Source organism: Equus przewalskii, chromosome 2 (genome assembly GCF_037783145.1).
Source record: "Equus przewalskii isolate Varuska chromosome 2, EquPr2, whole genome shotgun sequence".
In the NCBI taxonomy this organism is placed as follows: domain Eukaryota; kingdom Metazoa; phylum Chordata; class Mammalia; order Perissodactyla; family Equidae; genus Equus; species Equus przewalskii.
Window position 1 is genome coordinate 73,432,818 of NC_091832.1, and position 23,832 is coordinate 73,456,649.

General features: G+C 34.5%; 1 long non-coding RNA gene across 2 annotated transcripts in view; it reads left to right on the forward strand.

Annotated features, from left to right (window-relative positions):
- The window catches only part of LOC139078835 (uncharacterized), a 110,984-nt gene extending 87,491 nt beyond the window's left edge, over window positions 1–23,493 (forward strand). The window contains exons 4-6 of one of the 2 annotated variants that reach the window (XR_011531989.1): window positions 11,930–12,040; window positions 15,469–15,665; window positions 23,312–23,493. This is a non-coding gene — a long non-coding RNA (uncharacterized lncRNA). Of the gene's footprint in view, window positions 1–11,929; window positions 12,041–15,465; window positions 15,666–23,311 lie in introns of both variants that reach the window. The other variant, XR_011531985.1, reaches the window with a different exon arrangement.
- Window positions 23,494–23,832: the final 339 nt, after the last annotated feature.

The window sequence follows — 23,832 nt, forward strand, 5'->3', positions numbered from 1 at the left end:
TTGATGATAGCTACTCTGAACTCATTTTCACTTAGTTCACCTATTTCCAAGTCCTCAGGACTTATTTCTGTGTTTTTATTGTTTTCCTTCTGGTCTGGAGCTTTTATAAATTGCTGGATGGTAGAGGAGCAGTTTTTGCGCATGATGCTATTATTTGGTTGCAGTTATTGCCTGTCACCACTAGATGGGGGTCGAGAGCTGCACATTCTGAGCCCTCTGCCTTCAGCCGTGATGGTGGCATGCAATGCGGGTTGGAGGAGGAGGGGCACTTTCTGTCATGTGCAGACCTGCATTCTGATCAACTCTCGCTCTCTGGTTTCCTGGGGCCCTGGCTTGATGGGGTCCCTGCATGCAAAAGCTTTCCCTGGTTAGCAGGTTTCTGCTGCACGGGCGGTGGGAGTCCTGGACGATCCCGCTGATGCACGACCCCTCCCCCACTCCTTCCCTCACCTGCAGCAGTGATCCCAGTCTCTAGGGGAGGTAGTGAAGTTCTCTCTTACCCTGTTCCAGCTCCTCCGAGGGCAGCTCCAGCCTCTCCACACTCCGTGTTTGGCTGCTGTGGGTTTCTGATGATCTCTGTCTTATTAGAATTATTGTTTTAAATTCAGTTGTTCATTTTTTGGTTGTAGTTTGGAGGGGAGAGAGTCCTGGGTGAGCTCACTCTGCCATGTCGCTGACATTACCCTGAGACATGTATTTTTCTTAATCCCTGCCACGGACAAACCTGTGGTTTGTTTTAAATGCATGTGATTTTCTAGTTTAGTGAATCACATTTATTGACTAAACTTATTTAGTGCTTATAATATTAATTATACTTATATTGACATAATAATAATAGCAGTAATAAACCTTTATAGATAGAAAGTGTAATAAACATTTCCAATAATTATTTGATTTAATTTTCACCAAAATTCTCAATAGAAGTTCAGCAATGGTATTAAAAGGTCAGAAGGAGGAACTGGCCCTGTGGTGGCCGAGTGGTTAAGTTTGTGTGCTCCTGCTATGGTGGCCCAGGGTTTTGCCAGTTTGGATCCTGGGCCTGGACTTGGCATCACTCATCAGGCCATGCTGAGGTGGCGTCCCACATGCCACAACTAGAAGGACCCACAACTAAAATATCCAACAATGTACTAGGGGGATTTGGGGAGAAGAATCAAAAAAAAGGTCAGAAGGACACTTTAGTAATATACTGAAATACAGAGTGGCCTTGCCACTAACTGCTGAAAAACAAAATCTAAGTAAAGAAGATAAAAACTGCCAGATTCAGAGTCATCATAACAGGCCATTTACTTTTTTAACTGAATAATTTCAGGATAGAAAAGTTTATGAAATGGAGTTTCCAAGAATAAGAGAAATTTTCTGTAGTACACAGTGAGGTTATTTACGACACAAGATAAGTTTGTGAATTCGTGTTAACTTTATTACTTCCTGCCTTCAGGTATCTGCCGATATAGGGCTCCTCATAATTCGTTCTTTCAGCATGCTCACTTACCAACAGACAGCTTCCTGCAAACATGGCATATCCAAGGGATTTCTCATTCATCCTGACTTTCCCAGCTCCACTTTCATGGTAAACCTGTCTAGGAAAGCTCACTTCAGCCTGTGAACTTTGTTCCATTTCTCTAAACAACGAATGATTATTTTTCTTCCCAGGTGCGCTGTCTCCTTTAGATAATTTTCTGCCAGATATCTCTTAAATCTAAAGCTGCAGAAGTTCTCTTTAGCATGCTTGCAATTCTCCTTCATCTTGTTCTATTAAAGATGGTTTTTGTATATCACTCTCTCACTTCCTTGTGGTAGTTGATGATTTATGGGACCAGGAGCATTCCCTTTCTACTCTACAGTGTAACTATTATAAATAAGGGTTTTTTTTGTTGTTAGTTTGTACTGAGTCAAAAAAAAAATAGATCAGTGCATTGAGGCTAAACCTAAAAATAAAGAAAAATAAATGTCTGTGCACAATGTGGAAAATATTGTTCATTATATAGTTTTTCTTATAGCACAATCATCTTCAAATATGTAAAGAAGGGATATCTAGTTATAGAAATAGGAGAAAGAGGAGAAGACTCCTTGGGCTGTAGAACAGAGGTAGCCCAGAGGTAATGCACAGTGGGTGGAAGTTAGGTTTAACTATGTTATTTTTATTAATATACACAGTAAAATTTTAATTGTTTGTTGAATAAATAATTATTATTTAGATATTTTTACATGGCACTGGCAAGGTAAAATAGAGGATATAAAAGTGCAAATACATGATCTTTTATCTTTATGAGGTTGCAGTTAGTAGGAGAAACAAGCTAATTTTTGTGAAAGGCATAAATTCCTTGCCATTAAAAAAGGAAAAGGATATATTGTGTTTCACGAATCTTGAGGATGGAGAGAACACTTTATTAAAGAGTTGCTTCTTAAGGATAAGAATTATTCAAAAAAATGAAGAGTGAAAATATTCTAGAAAGAAGGAAGAGCAAAGGTAATGAGAAAATACATGGTGTACAAATAATAAGAAAGTAAATAGATTTGGCTGAAGCATAGAAAATATAAAAAGCACTAGTTGAATAGAAGTTTGGATAGTTCATTAGACATCCTCAGATACCAGGAAATCCTTTTTCCTTAGCCAATGTAAAAAAATGCTATAAAATACAAAGATACTTTTAATTAATGATGTGAGTGAATAACTTTTTCTTTGAACAATTTTGTTTTCAAAATATTTGTGTTTCTTTTTCAAAACTTTTGAAATAAAATAGATCTGCAAATACCTTGAATGTTGTTTTACTATTCACAGAACAATAATTTTCACACAGGTGCAATTTTAGGCATTCTAATTTGTTCTGTTTTCCATGGATCTATGAGAAAAATGCATGTTTTGACCCTCTTGCTAAGTTGCTGCCCACTACTTGAAGATTCATATGAAAATTCTTAGATTTTTATTCTTTTGGTGCCTTCATTAGGGATTCCCACTAGTAATTAGCAAAATTCAAACCTGCTGCAGAAAGGGTATGTGACGATGAATTTGCAGTTGAATCTAACAAAACTCAAACTTTGGGCCTTTCACTTACACGAGCTTCTTCCAAAGCCTCAGGAAAGTCTCAGGCTATTATTTTGGTAAAATTTCCCAAAGTAAAATTTTAAATGCAATTGCTAAAGATTACTATCTCTTAATCATTTATCTTATTATTTGTCACCTTTTCTTTCATACTGACCGATAATGGGCACTCTTGGGGTCACTCTGAGGGAACGTTGAGTTGGGGAATCTTTTACTTTTGGTTCAGTAGAATATATTTCTGGGATTTTCAATGTGTAGCTGGCCATCTCCATTGTAAGAAGTGCCCTCCACTGAGCTGACTCACCCAGTATTGTGACATAGGGCCAAAGAAATTCACCATACAAACACAATCTACAGTACTGGGCTCTGGAATTATGTGGGTAGCGTAGGAGAAAAACAATTAAATATATGGATCCAGAAATGATTTTGTAGAACATGATTCTAATTATGAGATGCGTAAATTATAAGTATACTATTCATTTTATTGATCCTTAGAATGTATATTCTCTTCTGTCTAACTATACTTGTAATTCAAATTTTACTATTGTACAAGATGTATAGGTAGTAGGTAAATAGATAGACATGAGAGAAAATTTTGGCAGTGTTTGAGAACTGTCTGAAATAGAAATTATCAAAATTCGTGGTTTTGTTGTGGCACAAACTGCATTCAATACTTCAAATAGTGAATATGCCTGTATGTGAAGTTGCATGTTATATGCCGTTCAATATATCAGACTGCATTTTAGTGTGCTTCGTGTGTTTTCTTGACAAAATTTGGCAATCCCAAAGGAAATGGCATGCAAAATTGCCTCTGGTATGGCAAAATGACCTGAAGAAACAAATAGTATAGTGACAAAACTCCTCCACATACAAATAAATACGTCAGTGTAGGTAGTATTAGACTAATTTGAATGTGCATTTCTGTAGCTTAATACATAGTGGCAAATTATAACATGCTTTGAACTATTTTTGTATATGCCTTGATTTCAGAATAATTTCCAATATTTTTTCACAATAATTTATCCTACAAACCTTAAAGTATAACTGAAAGGAAGCGTCTTAGTTGAAGACAAAAAATGTTAAAGAAAGGCTGCCAGAATCATTAAAATATCAAACATTTGTCGATTTTGTTTGTACGTTTTCTCAGGCAGTTAACTTGATTCAACTCAAGCAGCAAACTGTCTTGAGAAGAAGCTCAAACCTAAGTTCAGTCCTTTAATCCTTAGCTGCTTAGTGTCTGCCCTGTATATGTGTAGCCCAAGGGTAATCCAGATATTCAGACAGTGTTGGTACACAGATTTGAGGCTCTCCTTTGGCTTTCTCCTTCCTGGGATCTCTCCCTTATCATTCAGCCCTGCAGTTGTCTCAAACTCTGTACCCTTCTTCATGCCTGAAAGACTTCACCCTTTATTTTGAAAATTTAGCCATCCATGTAGCACTGCTAGCTAACTGCCTCAGGCTAAAAGTCATAAAATCTGGAAAGTCACCCAGAGACATTCCCTTCGTCCAAGTGCCAGCCAGAGCCTGCCTGCTTTTGTTTGCTCTCCTGTACCTTCAGGTGGTTGTTGTAGTATTTAATCTAGAATTTATTTGTTATCTGCAAAAGGTTATTCCTGCAGGAACTTACTAGGCCAAAGTCTAAGTGTAGGTTATTCTCATTCTTTTGATTAAGAGCACAGCAGTTTTCTGATTCCTCGAAGCTAACAGATTATAGAAGATCACATTCTATCCCTCACAGGTTTTCAGTTTAGCTCTTTAGCCTCATCTGACACATTTTCACAATATGATTTATGTCTTGAGGGAATGACTCATTGTGCTTGCGTAGCCAGCACTTCCTGCGTCCTCTGGTTCCTGGATCACTGGGACTTTTTATGCTAAACACTGTGACAAGGTGGGTGATTTCACTTTCCCTTCTGGTCCAGACGTCTTGCCTCATGTGCCACCCTAGAATTCATAAAATATATGAGGTACATCTAGCCTATTTTATGGATTGATTAATTTCCAAACTGTGAAGCTAGTCCCAGGTAACTCTAAAGATTTTTACTGCTTTTCTCCCCCTAGTAGAAACTATCCTACTGGACGGATCTAATTATCTTACCACACAGAGAATGGGCAAATTCCCACATAGGAGAAATGTCTGCTGATGATCAAATTACTTAAGAAGAGTTCTTCCTTCTCTGGCATTTTAGTTAATATAGTTTTAGTCCATTTTAGAACTCATTATTTCCAGTCTTCTGATATTTTTAAAAATTGATTCTGCCAACAGTCATTCATGAAAGTAACTCTCAGCAAACTAGGAATGAAAGAGAACTTCCTCAACTTGGTAAAGAATATCTACAAGAAAAACTCTACAACTAACACAACTAACATCATCCTTTATGGTGAGAAACTAGATGCTTTCCCCTGAGATCAAAACCAAGAAAACAAGTGCCCCCTCTCCTACTCCTATTCAACACCATACTGGAAGTCCTAGCTAATGCAATAAGACAAGAAAAATAAATAGAAGGTATAAATATTGGAAAGGAAGAAGTAAAACTGTCTTTGTTCATAGATCCTGATTGTCCATATAGAAAATACTAATAAATCCACAAAAATTTCCTGAAAATAAAAATCAATTATAGCAAGGTTGCAAAATGCAAGGTAAATCAACAAATTCAATTGCTTTCCTATATATCAGCTATGAGCAATTGTAATTTGAAATTAAAAATACAACCCATTTACATTAGCATCATAAAAATGAAATATGTAGGTATAAATCTAACAAAATATGTATAACATGTATATGAGAAAAATACAAAGCTCTAATGAAAGGAATCAAAGAAGATACAAATAAATAGAGAGATGTTCCATGTTCATGATTAGAAAGACTCAATATTCCTAAGATGCTGGTTCTTTTATAATTTATCTATAAATTCAACACAATCCCAAGGTCCCAGCAAGTTTATGTATATCTACAAACTGATTCTAAAGTTTATAAGGAAATGTGAAAGACCCAGAGTAGTCAGCACAATATTCAAAAAGAAGAAAATCAAATCAATGAACTGATATTACCCAACTTCAAGGCTTACTATAAAGCTATAGTATTCAAGACAGTGTGGTATTTGGGAAAGAATAGACAGATCAATGGAACAGAATAGAGTCCAGAAATAGAACCAGACCAAGATAGTCAACCAATCTTTGACAAAGGAATAAAGACAATCAAATGGAGAAAGTACTGTCTTTTCAACAAATGGTACTGGAATACCTGGACATCTACATGCAAAAACATAAATCTGGATACTGACTTTACACCTTTCATAGAAATTGATTCAAAATAAATCATGGACTAAATGTATAAAACCTCTAGAAGATAACAGAAGGGAAAATCTACATGAGTTTCTAGATACAACACCAAGAGTGTCATGATGAAAGAAAAAATGATGAGTTGGGCCTTATTAAAATTAAAAAACATATACTCTGTGAAAGACAGTGTTAAGAGAATGAAAAGACAAGTAACAAACTAGGAAAACTATTTGCAATTCCACAACTAGAAGGACCTGCAACTAAGATATACAACTATGTATGGGGGGGGGGGTTGAGGAGATAAAGCAGAAAAAAAAAAAAAAAAAGATTGGCAACAGTTGTTAGCTCAGGTGCCAATCTAGGAAAAAAAACTATTTGCAAAACATATAATAAAGGATTTGTATCCAAATATGCCAAAAAATCTCTTAAAACTCAACAATAAGAAAACAAGCAACCTATTAAAAAGTTGGCAAAAGATATGGACACACATCTCAGCAAAGAACATACACAGAAGTCAAATAATCATATGAAACTATGTTCAACATCATATATCATCAGGAAATTGCAAATTGAATAAGAGTGAGATATCACTACACGTCTTTTAGAATAGTCAAAACCCAAAATACTCACACATCACATGCTAGTGAAGATGTGTAGCAACAAGAACTCTCATTCGTTGCTGGAAGGAACACAAAAATGACACCACCCTTTAAGACAATTTGGCCATCTCTCACAAAGGTAAACGTTTTCTTACCGCAGATCCAACAATAACATTCTTTGGCATTTACCCAAATGAGTTGAAAACTTATGTCCGCACAAAATCTGCACACAAATGTTTATAGCAGCTTTATTCATAATTGCCAAAACTTGGGAGCCATCAAGATGTCCTTCAATAGGTGAATGGATAAACCAAACTATGTATATCCACCTAATGTAATATTATTCAACACTAAAAAAGATAAGCTATCAAGGCATGAGAAGGCATGGAGAAAACTTAAGAGCATATTACTAAGTGAAAGAAGCCCATCTGACAAGGTGACATACTGTATGGTTACTACTGTATGATACACAGGAAAAGACAAACCTATGGCAACACTTAAAAAGGTCAATGGTTGCTTGTGGCAGGGGGAAAGGGTAAAAGGTGAATAGTTGAAGTACGAAGGATTTTTAGGGTAATGAAACTATTCTACATAATACTTCAGTGGTAGATACATGACAGTATTCATTAGGCAAACCCAAGAGTTAATCCTAATGCAAACTATAGATATTAGTTAATAATAATACATCAATATTTGTTCATCAATTTTAGCAAATGTACCACATCAATTCAAGATGTTAATAGTAGGGGAAACTCTGGGCAGAAGGAAGAGCATACAGGGCTTTCTGTACTTCTGTTCAATTTCTCTGTAAACCCAAAACTGCTCTAAGAAACAAAATCTATACATTGAAAAAAAGAATATATAAATATAAAAATCAGTTTCTATAATTTGTCAAGAATTTTTTTCATTTTCATCAGGAGCCTTTGTCCGTCATAGCCTATTACATCCTACTGCTGAGTGTAATTCTCAAAGAAGGGAGTTTTTAAAGTAAAACTTGAGTAAATTATTCTATGGAAGACTTTCAGGACTCACTCTCTATAAACCAAATGACTCACAGACAAGCACTGTGTAAGGGCTCTTCACAATGTGAGAACAGACATTCAGAGCAACTGATTGTTACACTGTTAACATTGTATTGCATGATAGAACCTACAACATGACTTCTGCTAATCTCTGAGTGGAGCACTAGGCCGAATCTAGTCATGTCTTGAATGCTTGAATCTGAATTTGTAGTTACACAATTTACAATACCTAGCATAAGGACAATATTTAATGGTAGTGATTCGTAGTATTTTTAATATAGTTTTTGGAACAGTTTCAGATTTACAGAAAACTTGAGAAGTGTGTATAGAGTTTTCATATATGCTATACAGAATTTCCCCTAACATCAGCATCTTACATTAGTATGTTACATTTGTTATAATCATTTAACCAATATTGATACATCATTAACTAAAGTCCATAGTTTATTGAGATATCCTTAGTTCTCACTTAATGTCCTTTTACTGTTCCAGGATCCTATGCAGGATGCATTGTATTTTGTCATCATATCTTCTTTGGTTCTTCTTGTGTGTGACAGTTTCTCAGATTTCCCTTGTTTTTTTCTGACCTTCCCAGTTTTGAGAAGTACTGTTCAGATGTTTGTGGGACTCATGTCTACTGGAGAGGTTTTTTCTCATAACTATACTAAGCGTATGAAGTTTTGTAAGCAAGATCACAGAGGCAAAGTGTCATTTTCACCACATCCTATCAGGAAAACTTATTATCAACATAACATAATTGTTGATGTTGACCTTGATCACCTACCTGAGGTGCTATTTGCTTGGCTTCTCCACTGTAAAGTTGCTTTTCCCCTATCCTCACCTTTTCCACACTGTTCTTCTTGGAAGGAAGTCACTGTATACAGCGTGAGGAGTAGAGAGTTATGATTCACTTTCTTGAGGGTGAGTATCTACATGAGTTATTTTGAATTCTTCTGCATGAGAGATTTGTCTTTCCTCACTCATTTATTCATTTTCCAATCATTTATTTATATTGACATGGACTCATGGATATTTATTTCATAATTTGGGTTATAATCCAATATTACATTACTGAATTTTTGATAAAATTTTTACAGCTTTGACTGAGAGCTCTTTCACTTGGCTTTTGTGCCTCTTTGACACACTCTTATCAATCTGTTTTATTTTTAAGTATTTCCTTACTTTCTGGCACTATCAGATGCTCCAGGATCGTATTGTATATTTGCTGCCCTAATTGTTGACTCAGCCATTTTTCTAAGGAGCTGTGATGCCTTTTACCTGAGAATGGTGTTGTAAACCAAGATCTGGCTGCTAGATATGCTTGTTACTACTAGGGTGTCGTTTCTTTTTTAGGACATGTATAGTGTTTTCAAATTAGTAAGAAAAAAGATGTGCTGAGTCATGTTACTATCAAAATGATAATAGAAGGAAGAACCAAGATTTAAACTCTAAAATAAAACAAAATAAGGAGGTATGGAGTAGCCAATTGAAACACAACTTTTATAGAAAGTCGTTTATCTAATGAATGGGTAGTTGGGAAGTTGTTTGGTTCATTAGTTAGTTGGTTAGTTGTTTTTGGTTCATCCTGGAAGCAGAAAACTGCAGCAACCCTTGGGTACAGTGTCATAAAGGCAACACTCATTTACAATTAGAGAATCGTTTTTTGCATGTATAGCATCTCCAAGATGATCCATTTTGCCAATAATTCTGCCTCTAGATGCCTAAGAACAGAATTGTATAACTTGGAATTTTAAGAGTCTACCCTATTGTCCTAATCATGGCATTTTAAATGCTGAGCTTTGACCTACCATATCTGCTTTGAAACAAAAATGCCTTTGTTCCATGAGGTATTTAAAGCATAGACAATTAGCACGTGATACACAAATTGATCAGGAATGTATTTAAGAAATGTATTACTAATACATTTATTTACAAAATAAAGCAATGCTGGTTAACATTTTATGAATTATTTACCACAGAAGAGTTAGTTTCCATTCCTAATGAGAACTAATGTTAGCAGTAAACAAAAGAGATATTTTCTAAAGCCACTTTCTATAAAATTTGTTATAAATGAGAAAATTCTGTACCACAATTGCTGAATCTAAAACCCACAAAAATTGAGTAATAAAAATAAAAACATACAATTGGAGAAAAAATAAACAAAAAATAAAACTAAAGGTGTCTAAAAGAACATACTCTAAAATTACTACATGCTTAAAACTTAGAAGAATAAACGCTTCTGAAGAAATTTATATCTGTGAAATGTGACCAAGATATAAATAGACCTCTTTGGATTAATGGACCAAAAATAATATCACAGTGGTACACAGAATAATTCATCAAGATTAGCATGAAACAAAATTGCTTACTGAATATTTATTTGAAAGTGAACATGGCAGATAAGTGATTCCAAATAATTTTTGATGAAAATGTGTTTGTATTTTTAAGAAAAACATAATTATTTTGATTTAATGGATTTAGCTGAAAAAGATAAGATTTCACCCAACATTAAAAATGTTTGCATTGGGGCTGGCCCTGTGGCCGAGTGGTTAAGTTCACACGCTCTGCTGCAGGCGACCCAGTGTTTCATTGGTTCGAATCCTGGGTGCAGACACGGCACTGCTCATCAAACCACGCTGAGGCAGTGTCCCACATGCCACAACTAGAAGGACCCACAACAAAAGAATATACAACTACGTATCAGAGGGCTTTGGTGAGAAAAAGGAAAAAAATAAAATCTTTAACAAAAAATGTTTGCATTATTTTGGTAAAATATTAGTTTTCATATGTCTCAATTAAACATTTTTGGGTAAGAAAATAGTAAAGTTATAGCCACTAACCATGAAAACAGCAGATTTTGAAATATCCTGTATTCGGAGATGCATACAACTCAACCAAAAATTCCATTAGAGTTTAGATCATCTGAACTTCGTTTTTGGCATACCAACATCTAATTTAAAGATGTTGAAATAGGGGAAAAAATGAATTACATTTTCTTAAGGAATTTAATATGAGACATCTATGAGTCAAATTTAGAATATAGGTAAATAAGTATTGTGGGAATCTATCTATTTTTCATGCTATAAAGAATAAAAGGAAACCACGGAAGGGTACTGGAACCACTAAGTAACAATGGAATGGTTTCAGAAATGAGTGAATTGAAACCAGCTTTATGAGTTAAACTTGTAGACAAGCCTAGTTTTAGCCAACAATATCACGTGGTATTTTATATTTTTTCCGGAAATAATGATGTTCTTATATATTTTTGTTACGTGAATATGATACTTAGAAACAAATATGGAACCTCTTACATATTGAAAAAGAAATTAAAATAATATGCTTGCATATATTTTTGTGATTTGCTCATTCTTAAGCAGTGAAAAGTGAGAAAAAATAATTTCCCAAGAAATTCACTCTATAACAAATTTCTCTAAGGGGCATCTAAGCCCTTAGTTGCAAATGCCACGGATTCGTGTTTTTATTTAAAGTGATATCATCTGTAATTTTTGTGTGCCCTGCTTCAGTTACTCATTTAACAGAAGGCTTTGTTTTTAGCATATAAAATTATATGTACATGATATGTTACATGATCATTTCTCCTTCATCTTTCCCAAAACTCGAGGCTTTTAAGTAAATATTTATTCATTCTTGTTGTCATCAGTTCAAACATGTTTATTCATCCTCTTCTAATGCTAGCACATTTATATATAAGGCCTATTTAATATTATATATAAGCCTTATTTATACATAAAACCTATGGCTTGGGCTTAATATTAAGCCAAATAAAGAGTAATATTTTCTTAAACTATTTCCAGACAAAGGAGAATTATTTTCATAGTACTTAGAATAATAATCAACCCCTGTAATAAAGGCAATTATATTTCCTGGAAATTTATTTTTTTGGCCGTGGTTTCATAGAGCCATATGGATAGTTTTATTTTCTCTTTGGCTTCAGCTAAAGTTGTTTCCTTTTTCCCCTTAAGGATGCCTTAGATGTCTTGTTTATAATATTTCAAGCAGCTTCGGGTCCAATGAGCTATTGCAACACTATGGCATTGACAATAACTAAAAGTTTTCTCACCTTGGAATGGCAGGTAAGTGTGAATATATATTCATGATCTAATGAATCTACAATCATGTTTATGTACCAGCTGTTTGCTTTTCCTCAGCTGCTGTGATATATCTGGCTCTGAATTTTTTCTTGCTTTTTATTAACTCTTTTGGAGAAAGAAAAGAAATAAAAAAGCCCACAGGATATGAAAAGTCTTTTGATAAATGCGAAGTTCTGACTTTAGAACTTTTCAAACACATACGTATCATAATGAAACTCAATATTCTAAGTATGCAAAATACATCAACTACATTTAGTTTAATATTCTAACTTATTTTAGATGGAGATTTAGTAAATATGCGATATATGACTACAAATAAGTAAAACTGATTAACATAAAGTATATTATATTCTTTTTATTTTTTTAATCACACCTCACAATCAAAACCTTCCTAGGTCAAACAGGTTCTGTATTTTCCTTGTTCCATTTTCCACTGAGTCTGCTTTTGATTTTTTATTTCAACGCAACACAGAATTTCATAATGTTGCTAATGTCTTAGATGAATATGCAGAAAAACAAATACATTCGGTGTGTTTAGAGTTTAGATGACAAAGAAAATAAAATGAAGGTGTTAATTTATTAGACCATTTTTCTAAAGATTAGGAAAATTTGCCACTTTTAAACTAAAACTAGTCTGAGACCTATACATCAGTTATTTGCAACTTGTAGATATGTGTAATTTGCTCAGATTCCTACCTAGCCCATGGATTGGGGAAGTGTCAACTACATACCCCGAATTTCAGTAAATTCTTGGAGTCGAACATTTTCACGGCTGCCTCAGCCTCTAAAATATTAATGAGTGAAGAAACCTAGTCACACGAAGAATATTGTAGGTGCAATAGATGTCCCTAATGATTTGGCAGCTGTGGTATAGTGTAAATTGAATGACCATCTCCTTGTTTCTCTGGTCAGCAAAACACTCTTCTCAGTGCAAAAGGAAAAACAAGAAATGGTTTTAAGCTCTTCCTTAATTAATTCATTGATTTAGCAACTGTTTAATGAACACCTGCTAAGGAAGGTATTTTACTAGATCCTGAGAATTCATCGGAGAGAACAGAATAAGCAATTCTCTTTCCTCGTGAGATTATAGTATGCCACATTGTTAAAAACTGTAGCTTAATAACTATTTTCTATGGCATGAGTACATCCTTGAAACACATCTCTACCCAAATGACTTTCTTTACACCAAGAAATGTAATAAGAATCACGCAATTTTATTTATTTTGTTATAAATACTGTGAAGAGAGAAGAGTTGATGATCTAGATATTTGACAAATTATTCAATGGCTTGACTTTCTTCCTATTTAAAACCAATATTACTATATTTCACTTTCTAAGTGTGTGATCTGAATTTCTTGACTGCATGGTTCATTCATATATTTCTAATTTTGAAATCAAGGTACAAATTTTAAAATTGAAGGTGCAATATATAATGAAAATTTAATTGCTAATATTTGTTTTCTAACTTAATCTGACTTTGTGTAATCTTCCGATTATCTACTTAGATTTCTAAAAAGAGGTCATTTAAAAATATTTGTAATTTAATTCCTTCTTTTGCTGTAATTTAATACCTTCCTGCAACAAGTTTATAGTATGAAATCTTTTAAATCCTTTTAAGTCTTAAAAAAGCGCTTACTTTATCCATACCATTGATTGATAAATTATCTATGTGTAACATTTTAAAATATGATAATGGTGATAAAAATCTAACGTTTATTGAACACTTACTATCTTCTAGGCACCGTTCTAATTGCTTTACATGTATTAACTCTTTTAATCTTCAAAACAACCTTAAGAAATTGGTACTATTATTGTCACAATTATAAAAGGTATAAACAGAAAGTTTTAGTAACTCGGTCAAGTTCACACATCTAATAAATGCTGTGAGCAAACACTGGAAGTGTTATTCCAGAAACACATTTCCTAAATATTATACACACTGTCTCTACTTTTAGGTGTCTTAGTTCCTACCTGCTGCTCCCCCACCTCAGGCAGAGATGGATAAGGTAAAGCTAAAAAGAGTACCTCACTTGACCAGGCCCTTCCTTAATAATAGCCATACAAATGTGTTTAAAAATCAGGTGCTTTTGGATGATTTGAAAAAATAAAATATCTATATTCATTTAACACTTGCATGCCTTTCTACTTTATTAATTTTATCTACAATGTTTTAACTTTCATTTTAATTTTAACAAGAAAATGTGCACTCTCAAGTAAAAATCACAATGAGGAAATCCAGTGCTCTAGGACAAGGAACAAACTCCAAAATGGGAGAAATTAAACCTTTGAATATCAGTAAATAAAGTACACCAAACAGAAGTGATGCACCCAGATACGCTACAGATTTTCATTCTATCTTGTAGATAGTAGACAGTTGTAAGAGATTTTATGCATGCCTCTTTTCATGAATACTTCCAAGCCAAAAATGTTCTTTCTCAAGATTTAAAATCCATATTATAGAAGAGGGCTAAAAGGCAAGCTACCCATTGTTGCTGTTGGGGTGATACTGTTAATAATTTTTATAATATTTTCCCTTATTTTGTTTTTATTGGAATCTTATCTCTCTTTTCTCTGTTGATGTTTTTAAAATCTTCTATTAGTCTTTGCCATTTTACATATTTTTCCAGTCTGTGTGGGTATACTTTAGTTTTATATCTTGTTTGGGATATGTTCTGCTTCCTTTGGGTTCATATTTTTCACCATTTTTCAGTCATTACCTCTTTAAATATTAAACAACACACAATTTGTTTTTCAATGTCTTTTCCTATAAGTCTTTCAACATTCCTCATATCATAATCTTAACCAGTGGTTAACTTTGAAAAATAGGTAACACGAAGAAATATTAACATTTAATATTGGCCAATAAACATTATAAACATTACCCAAACGTAAGAAAAGAGAAAATAAAGTGGAAAAGAAAATAACAGAACATATTGCTGCTGATCAATCTCAAATGGTCTAACATACACGTATCTGAAATTTCAGAAGGAACAGAAGAATAATGGGGCAGGAGAATATCTGAAGAAACAGTGATAGAGATTCTTACAAAAATTGTGAAAGATAGCTGACTGTATTTCCAAGAAGCTCAGAGAACATCAAGCAGATTATTAAATTAAAAAGAAAAAAAGCAAGGGAAAAAATTAAAATCTCCTAGAAACATCACATTCAACACCAAAAAATAAAGAAAAAATAGAGAGCTTGAAAACATCTCGAAGGGAGCCAGAGGAAAAAGACACTTTCTATATGGAGTAAGAGAGAGGAGAATTACAGCACTCTTTTTTTTTTTAAAGCTATGTAAATGAGCAGAGAACTGAAAGTGAAACAGTATTGAAAGAAAAAGATAAAATCTATCAACCTAAATTCTTTATTCAAATTTTTATTTTTCATTCTCTTTCTATCTTTCAAAGTAGAAGGAGAAAAACAAGCTTTTGCAGGTGAAGGAAAACAGGAAGAATTCATTGCTAGCAGACCTGCACCGTACTGCAAGAAAATTAAGAAAGTGCTTCAGGCAGAGGAGTAAGATCAACTTATATTAACATGATAATATGATAGACAGAAACTTCATCTACACAAGCAATGGAGAGCACTGGAAATGGCAAAAGTCAAAGTAGGAATACATTTATTTTTTTAAACTTTTAGCATTTTTAAATATTTAAATATTTAAATATTTTTAATATTTCTGAAAGTTAATTGACTGCTAAACTTAAAACAGTAGTAATGCATTGGTGTTGACAGCATCTGTAAAATGTATATCAGTAACACCAGAAAGGATGAGAGGCAGAAATTGTGTTTGCTATTGTAAGGTTCTTACACTATTTGTGAAGAGCTATAATATTATTATTATTTTTTTTTTCTGAGAAAGATTAGCCCTGAGCTAACATCTGCTGCCAATCCTCCTCTTTTTGCTGAGGAAGACTGACCCTGAGCTAACATCCATGCCCATCTTCCTCCATTTTATACATGTGACGCCTGCCATAGCATGGCTTGACAAGTGGTGTGTAGGTCCTCACCTGGGATCTGAACTGGGGAACCCTGGGCCACTAAAGCAGAACGTGAGAACTTAACCACTGTGCCACTGAACTGGCCCTGCTATGGTATTATTTTAAGGTAGACTGATTAATTAAGGATATATATTGTATGTCCTATGGTTAACATCTTAAGTTTTTTAAAGTTGTATAATATGCCAATAGTGGAAAAGAAATCTGATCATAAAAATACTTAATAAACCAAAACATATCACTTTCTTACATGAGACAAATGATACTAGCAGTATCTGTGATTTCTGTTCATATCTCTGCTAAATCAAAAGGCTTAAGCAATATACTTTTTAAAGGTAAATGTACTATCGCTACATTGGGTCATTAAAAAGCATCCTTAAAATGTTTGAGTTTTTTTTTTAAGAGTAAAGAAACTAAGTAAGCAGACCATAGTGTCCCCAGAGCTTGCCATACTTAGTTTTCGCTTAGGCATCCCAGCACACATACCAGTACATCTCTCTGGTCACCTTCTTGTATTTCCTTGTATTTCCTTGGCACTGACTGATGATAAATTGCTATCATTCTTCCTTTTGTTATTTATAAATGGGATTAGATTGAGCTATTTCTCCCAGTGGAAACTCTAATTGCAATGCAGTTTTCTATTCTCCCAGAAATGACCTGAAGGATCTGGTTTTTGCCTTAATTGACAACTTCAGGCAGGCTGCCTTTATCACACAGTTATTGAAGCTGTGCGCTCAGACAGCTATGGCTGTTAGATCACAACACACACAAAACAGTCATCTGCCATTTATCATGAAGTAAATCTCATTCAGCACACACAAAAGGCACTTACATAATAATACCATTTTCTCTTATTTTATTCATTCTGCAAATGTAATGAATTCACCACTGTGTAATATCTGGAAAATATTGATTATTTTGATTTTTTTAAAAACAAGTGAAATACAAACTAAGAATATAATATTAAATTCTATTATGCTAGAGTTTTCTTTTATCTTCTGTAAAATGAGATCAGACCTGGCCTGATTATTTATTCTAATCAATTGGATTTTTATGCCAACATATATTTCAAAGATGTCTGAAGTAGGTGAAATACAATGGAGAAGGGGAGGAATTCATTTAAGGGGAGAATAGGTCGAAATAATTTGGAGGCTAGAGTAGCAAAGGTAGAACAAACCTATGGAAACTAAGGAGATGAAATGGCATGCCTGAATAATTTAACCAAATACATTTTAGATTGCTTTCAAATGAATATTTCCTACATTTCATCATGAAGTGAAACATTTAAGAAGTTTACCGTGTTTTTAAAAAATATTACGACCATTCAAGGCACTTTCATTTAGTTACGCTATACTCTAGACCTGTAGCAATCTAGTGATTATACATATATGTAAAATAATACATATTACATATATAATAGACACACATATGCAGGTATGTTATATATACACATGCCATATAATTTACTTATTACATATTAATAATATGTATGTAATTATATATACAAATTATACATATGCCAAATTATGGACATTTTTAGCATTTATTATGATATAAATCAAGTGTTTTTGTTTTTTTTTTTTTTTTTACAAAAAACCTGTGTAGTATTTCTGCTTGTCTCATCTCCTTCACTACTGCCCAGAGCTCTGCTTTCTCTATATGTTTACCATGGATAACCTCATCTGGACAATGTTTTGAATCACGCATATAAACCAAAACTCCAAATCTGTGTCTGATTCTATCCTTTGAGCCAAAATTCACCTGTATCTCCACTGAGATGTCTCAGTAAAAGCTAAAATAAGTATGTTTAAATCTGAAGATGATCCTTCTCCCAAAACATCCATTTTCCCTGCATTTGCCATGTTTATGAATTGCCCTGTTTCTGCACCAGCCAAGCCAGAGCCTCAGAAACTTCAGTCCCTCCTTCTGTCACCCATCTGATCCTCCAGCAGAGACTGTGAATTCTGCTCTTTGTTGAATTTTCATTCCTCATCTTCTCTTCTTTACCATTGCCCCTAGGTCTGTTATTCTCCTCACTATTTCTGCCTAAATATCTAGATTTCATTCTCGATTGCACTTCTTGATTTTATTCTCATAAACTTTCTACCATCCTCCAGACACGACCAAAATAATTTCTCTAAAATGCAAATATGTTTTAATATTTCAATAGCCATACACGGTCATAATTTTTAAATGTTTAGCTTGGAACAAAAAACCTTTGACAATTTGGCTGCTGTCTTCTCCCCATACCTCATTTCCCATCATCAATCCTTACCTCTACCTCTTTTCTCTGTATTTATTCCAGAAGAATGTCCCATGTCATTTTATGCCTCGCTGAGATTACAGACATATGTTCTTTCCCGTACCTGGAACACACGCCTCCCCTACTTCATCCAACTGCTTCCAATCTATCTTTCAAAACACTTCCTACAATGACTCACTTTGACCCAGTCTGCTGGCAGATCGCTCTCCCTTCTTCAACGCATACTACACAGTGTGTACTTCTGTCACCCTGCACACATCACACTATCTTGCAGTCATTGACATGTTTGTCCCTTCTGCTTTCTGGAATGTAATATTCTTGAAGTCAGGATCTGTCTTCTTCATCTTTGTATCTACTTAGCGTCTAGCATAGTGCCTGGCAGACAATAAGAGTTTTAAAATAAATAAATTAGCTTCTCATAGAAGCTAATGATGTGGTCAGGGTCACAAGGCAAATGAATCAAATTTAAACTTAATTTTCTCTGTGACAATTACACAAATTTTTTACCTGTATATTGTTATAAACTAAGTATTAAAGTAATATGTCCAGTTAAAATGAATATTCTTTCTATACTTACTCGAATTTGACTATTAAAAAGTCATAATATTTAGCTATTGTTTCTTTTATATAAGAACATTTACGCTCACCTTTAATAAAGCTGCATGTGTCATGCCTGCTGGTTCTTTCACGACTACACTCATTTAACACAAAGTCCATAACATTCAGAGATCCTTTAAACCTTTTCTTTGCTTTTGCTTTGTTTCTCTTGCTGTATTTAATATTGAAAGAAAAATTGGACGGAAATATTTACACATATTTTATTCTGACTTACGATGATGTAATTGACACTAATATTCCAGGTTTACATAGAATTATTATTTTGGGGAAATAAATTATTTTTATAAAATTTTATAATTGCTGAGTGTTAAAGCTTTCTTTGAAGTCGTTATATCAATCATGACTATTAACTTCTTTATTCTAATGGTTTATCTAAATTATGAACACAAATGTTTTGAGGGATAAAAATAATTTTTCCTTTTTATTTATTAAGCTCTGCAATTAAAATGTGTAAACTAAATCGGATTGTCACATAAAATCTTTACTCAATTTTTCTGTCAGCTGAAGAACTGACCTTACAAATTCTCTTCCTATAGGTTCTTCTAAGACTCTTCTGAGACTATATAGCTTACTTTTAAACTGTGTTCTTATTCCTTACTTAGGCACATGAATGCTATATCTTTACCCGTTTAGAAATGTTCTAAAACTGTACTCTGGCTGATTTATTATCTGTTGCATGCTTAAATATATTCATTTATGTACAATTTTTCTCTCAGTAAAGATTTAGCATTGTTGTGCATTCATAGTAAATATTCTCTAATTTCATTAATTTTTAAAATACACCCTCATCATTGTTTTGATCAACAGATTAAAAAACAGATAAATCATTTTCTGAGGTATTTTAGAAGATTTTATGGAAGTCAGTGGATGTATTTTTATCATTTGGCTGCATATAGAAACAGGAAATAATTTTCTATAAAATATTAATCATATATAAGATAGTAACTGCAAAACATAATTTAAAGAAATATAGCAAACAAATATCTCTGTAGGCCAATTCAAAGCTAAGTCTAAACCTGTTCAGATTTCAGAAATATATGAACTGCTTTTTTGTTCTGTTAGTTTTGACTGATTAAAAATTTTAATGCCTGGTGAGAATACAAAACACCTTGGTGGTGAGATTAATTCTGGGAAGGAGGAAGGGGACTGTGCTAAAAAGATGAAGAGAGAATTTAATTTTCACTTTACATGTAATGTTAGAGTGAGTGCTTGGAGGGGGTGAGTAAAGGTAACCTCTAAAGTATGCAGATAACATCGGAAGATCTTTGACTACACATCCCAATTTTCTTCCCAGCATTATTGAGATATAATGGACACATAACATCGTGTAAGTTAAAGGTGTACTCACAATGATTGGAGATATATATATACTGCAAAATGATTACCAGAATAAAGTTAACACACCCATCACCTCGCACAATTACAATTTTTGTGTGGTTGTATGGTGAGAACTTTTAAAATTTACTCTCTTAGCAACTTTCAAACATGCAATACAGTTTTGTTAACTATAATCACCATGCTCTACATTATGTCCCCAGAATTTATTTATCTTACAACTGGAAGTTTGTGCCCTTTGATCCCTTCACCCATTATCCCCATCCCCAGACCTATCCAATCCTTGCCCTTGGCAACCACCAATCTGATCTTCAGTCTTTTTTGAAGTTAGATATATCCATATTAATTAACTTCAGGCAATGTAATTTAAATACCATTTTGTGTGTGCCTTTCAGTTTAATTAAATATGACAGAAATTAATTCTCTGTCTTCATCTTTCCAAATGTTGATGGACAACAACACCTAGGTTGAGTTTTACTCCAAAGATCCAAATGGGTGAGTTTGCTCTGCCATCCTAACCATGTTGTTTGGCTTCCAGCTTTGGATCTCAGGCTGTGGGGTGGGGAAGAGGAAGCACAGGATAGGCACACAGCCACTGCCCCTCTGTTCCACTGGTCTCATGCTAGGCACAATGCCACATCCAACTCCCAGGAATTGTAGTCTCTGTTTTGGTGTCCACATTACCAACTGCAACTCAGGGGATTTTATATACAGAAAAAAGAAAATAAGAACAGTTACAAGGATATAGGTAGAAATCAGCCATCTGGTTAGCACAGTATTCCTGCATGCCATTTTTTTCCACAAGTAGAGGTTTTCTACTTCCTATTCCAAGGCTGAAATCCTCATGTCCCTCTACACTGTATCTACCTCATTTTCTAGGATCTTTTGGTTATGTGCAGTAAGTACTCTCTATCAGGTCATACTGTGGCTACTTTTTCACTGATAACCTTAAAAAAATTAAAAAGAAATATTTCTAAATTTTCATTTAGATAAAGGAAGAGTGCTGTAATAATTATGAGGAGGTCCTAAAATATATAAGGGCTAAGTTTACATTTTGCCTTCATGCTGCAGGTGCAGCATGGCAGAGGATCTATGTTCTCATAAGCTCAGGTGCTCTGCCATCTTTAATATGTGGCTCTGCAAGGTCAGTCTGAGACTAGTCATGTCAGAAAGCCAAGAGGTGGAAAGAGCTTGGAGGAATCTGTGGACATTCTCATGTGCCAGGAGTAGACATTGCACCCATCACTTCTGCTCATACTCTAGTCTCCCCTTATCCACAGGACATTTTCCAAGACCCCCAGTGCATGCCTGAAAATGTGGATGGTACAGAACCCTATATATGCTGTGTTTTTTCCTATGCATACATATCTATGATAAAGTTTAATTTATAAATTAGGCACAGTAAGAGATTAACGACAATAACTAATAATAAAATAGAACAATTATGACAATATACTGTAATAAAAGTTACTATAGATCTTAGCAACCTCAACATACAATTTTTTTCTTTCCTTATTAAATTGAGAACTTTCACATTTTCACTTAAAGGAAGTACTTCATGGCTTCTCTTTGACATTTTGGGGCCATTATTCAGTAAAATAAGGGTTACTTGATCACAAACACTGCGATACTGTGACAGTTGATCTGACAAGAGAGGGGGCTGCTAAGTGACTAAGAGCTGGACCAAGGGATGACTCACACGTGGGCAGATGGAGTGGGACAGTGGCAAGATTTAATCACACTACTCAGAACAGTGTACAACTTAAAACTTAAGAATTATTTACTTATGGACTTTCCCATTTAATGTTTCCTGACTGTGGTTGACCACAAGAAACTGAAACCATGGAAGGTGAAACTGTGGATAAAGGGGACACCTGTATTCCATCAGAGGTAACCACAGGGAATACCAAACGGAAAAAGAGGTTCCAAAATGTGACTTAGTTGGGCATCCATATGCTCAGCTTCTATAGTTGAAAGGGAGTATGAATCTTGTTAGTTAGCCACCATTATCTACCTAAATGGAAAACACACATCAGTCAGTTATCTGTAGTAGTCTAAAAATCCTGCTTAGTCGGGAAATGCAGTAATTCCCAGCCCTGAAAGAGGAGTAAGTTCTCTGGTAAGCCCATCTGGCCAGCACTGCTTCTGCTCTCTGCAAGTTATTCTCTGGCCATCCTTCCTTGGGAATCATCCTGTTTCACAGCCTATTTCTGCTAGTGCAGGTTTTGAAATCCCCAAAAGTAGACCTCAAGGTGGAGAATTGGGTCCAGAGTGTTTAGGACAAAGTAATTCCAGGAAGTCCAAATGAGGAAAGTGAGATGGCGAAGTAAGACAAGTCAAAAAATGAGCTGGGTGGCACTGTGAGCAGTTGGGGCTCAGTTCCACAATGAATCCCTGAGGAACTTTTTGGGGTACATTACTAAATTGCTTGACTAAAGGAACTGTGCCATCTTTCAGACCCTATGTGTTGAGAGTTGCACCCAGTATCTTCCCACTTTTAACCCCACCTCCAACTCCCATTCCTTGGTTTTGCTATTCACTGTGGAGACGGCTCTCAGCTTGCAGAGCAACACAGTGCATGGACGAGGAGACTAATAGAAATTGACCTCTCCAGCTGCAGGTGAACTCGGGGATGGGGTAGGCATAACACGACCTGTTACACTGGCTTTCAGAATTCAAGCTTGTGATTTCTTCAGCAGTAAATTTCCTAAGATGCTTATTAGGCTTCTTACTGCTTTGCTTCTAAATCTTTGCAAGTTAAAGTAACAACAGCTGAAACTTTTGAAATCTCTTACTGGAATAGGCTTTACTCAGCCCATCTCTGGCTCCCTTTTCCTGACTGAGAAGAACTCTTAATCACGTGCTCTTATGGATCAGGTTAAGAGGCTCCATTCAAATTTTAGCTGCCTGTCAATTTCTTTGTGGGGGAGGGGATTCTATTTGCAAATAACTAATGTTAAATCTAATTCTTACTCTCTGAAGTTCCAGTAAATATTGGAACATATCTGAGAGTTTTATTTTCCTCTCCTTTATGACTAGGGTCTCTACTCATGACCTTCACCTGGAGCATGACTGGGAAAATACAGAAAAAGGGATGGAGTGCCATTCTTAAGTAGCTTACCTTGAAGACTTAGTGCCGCTTGCATAGCTGGCAGCAATACGAAGTCGCCTATATCACTCAAAGGAATAATGGACCCTATTAAAAGCTGCTGCAAACACTGTGATTGGATTGCTCTGTTTATCAGTCTAAGATGCACAACTGCATACTTTGGCCCTACTAAAAGTTAGTGTTCCATTGTTTTTAAATTCTTAATGTTCTTGGATGAAAAACCAAGTGTTGAGGTTTCGGAGAGATCACTAATCAATTCCAACCTTCTTTCTTGTGAATTATGATCATATTTAATACAAGTCAAATAACTCCACATACAACAAAGTACACTCATTCTCATTAAGTGTTAGTCTTCACTCCATTTCCTAACAGAGAAACAATAGACACTAAACAAAGAAACATGACATTAAAACAAGAACTGAAAATTAAGAGGTAATGCGTGACTAAATTT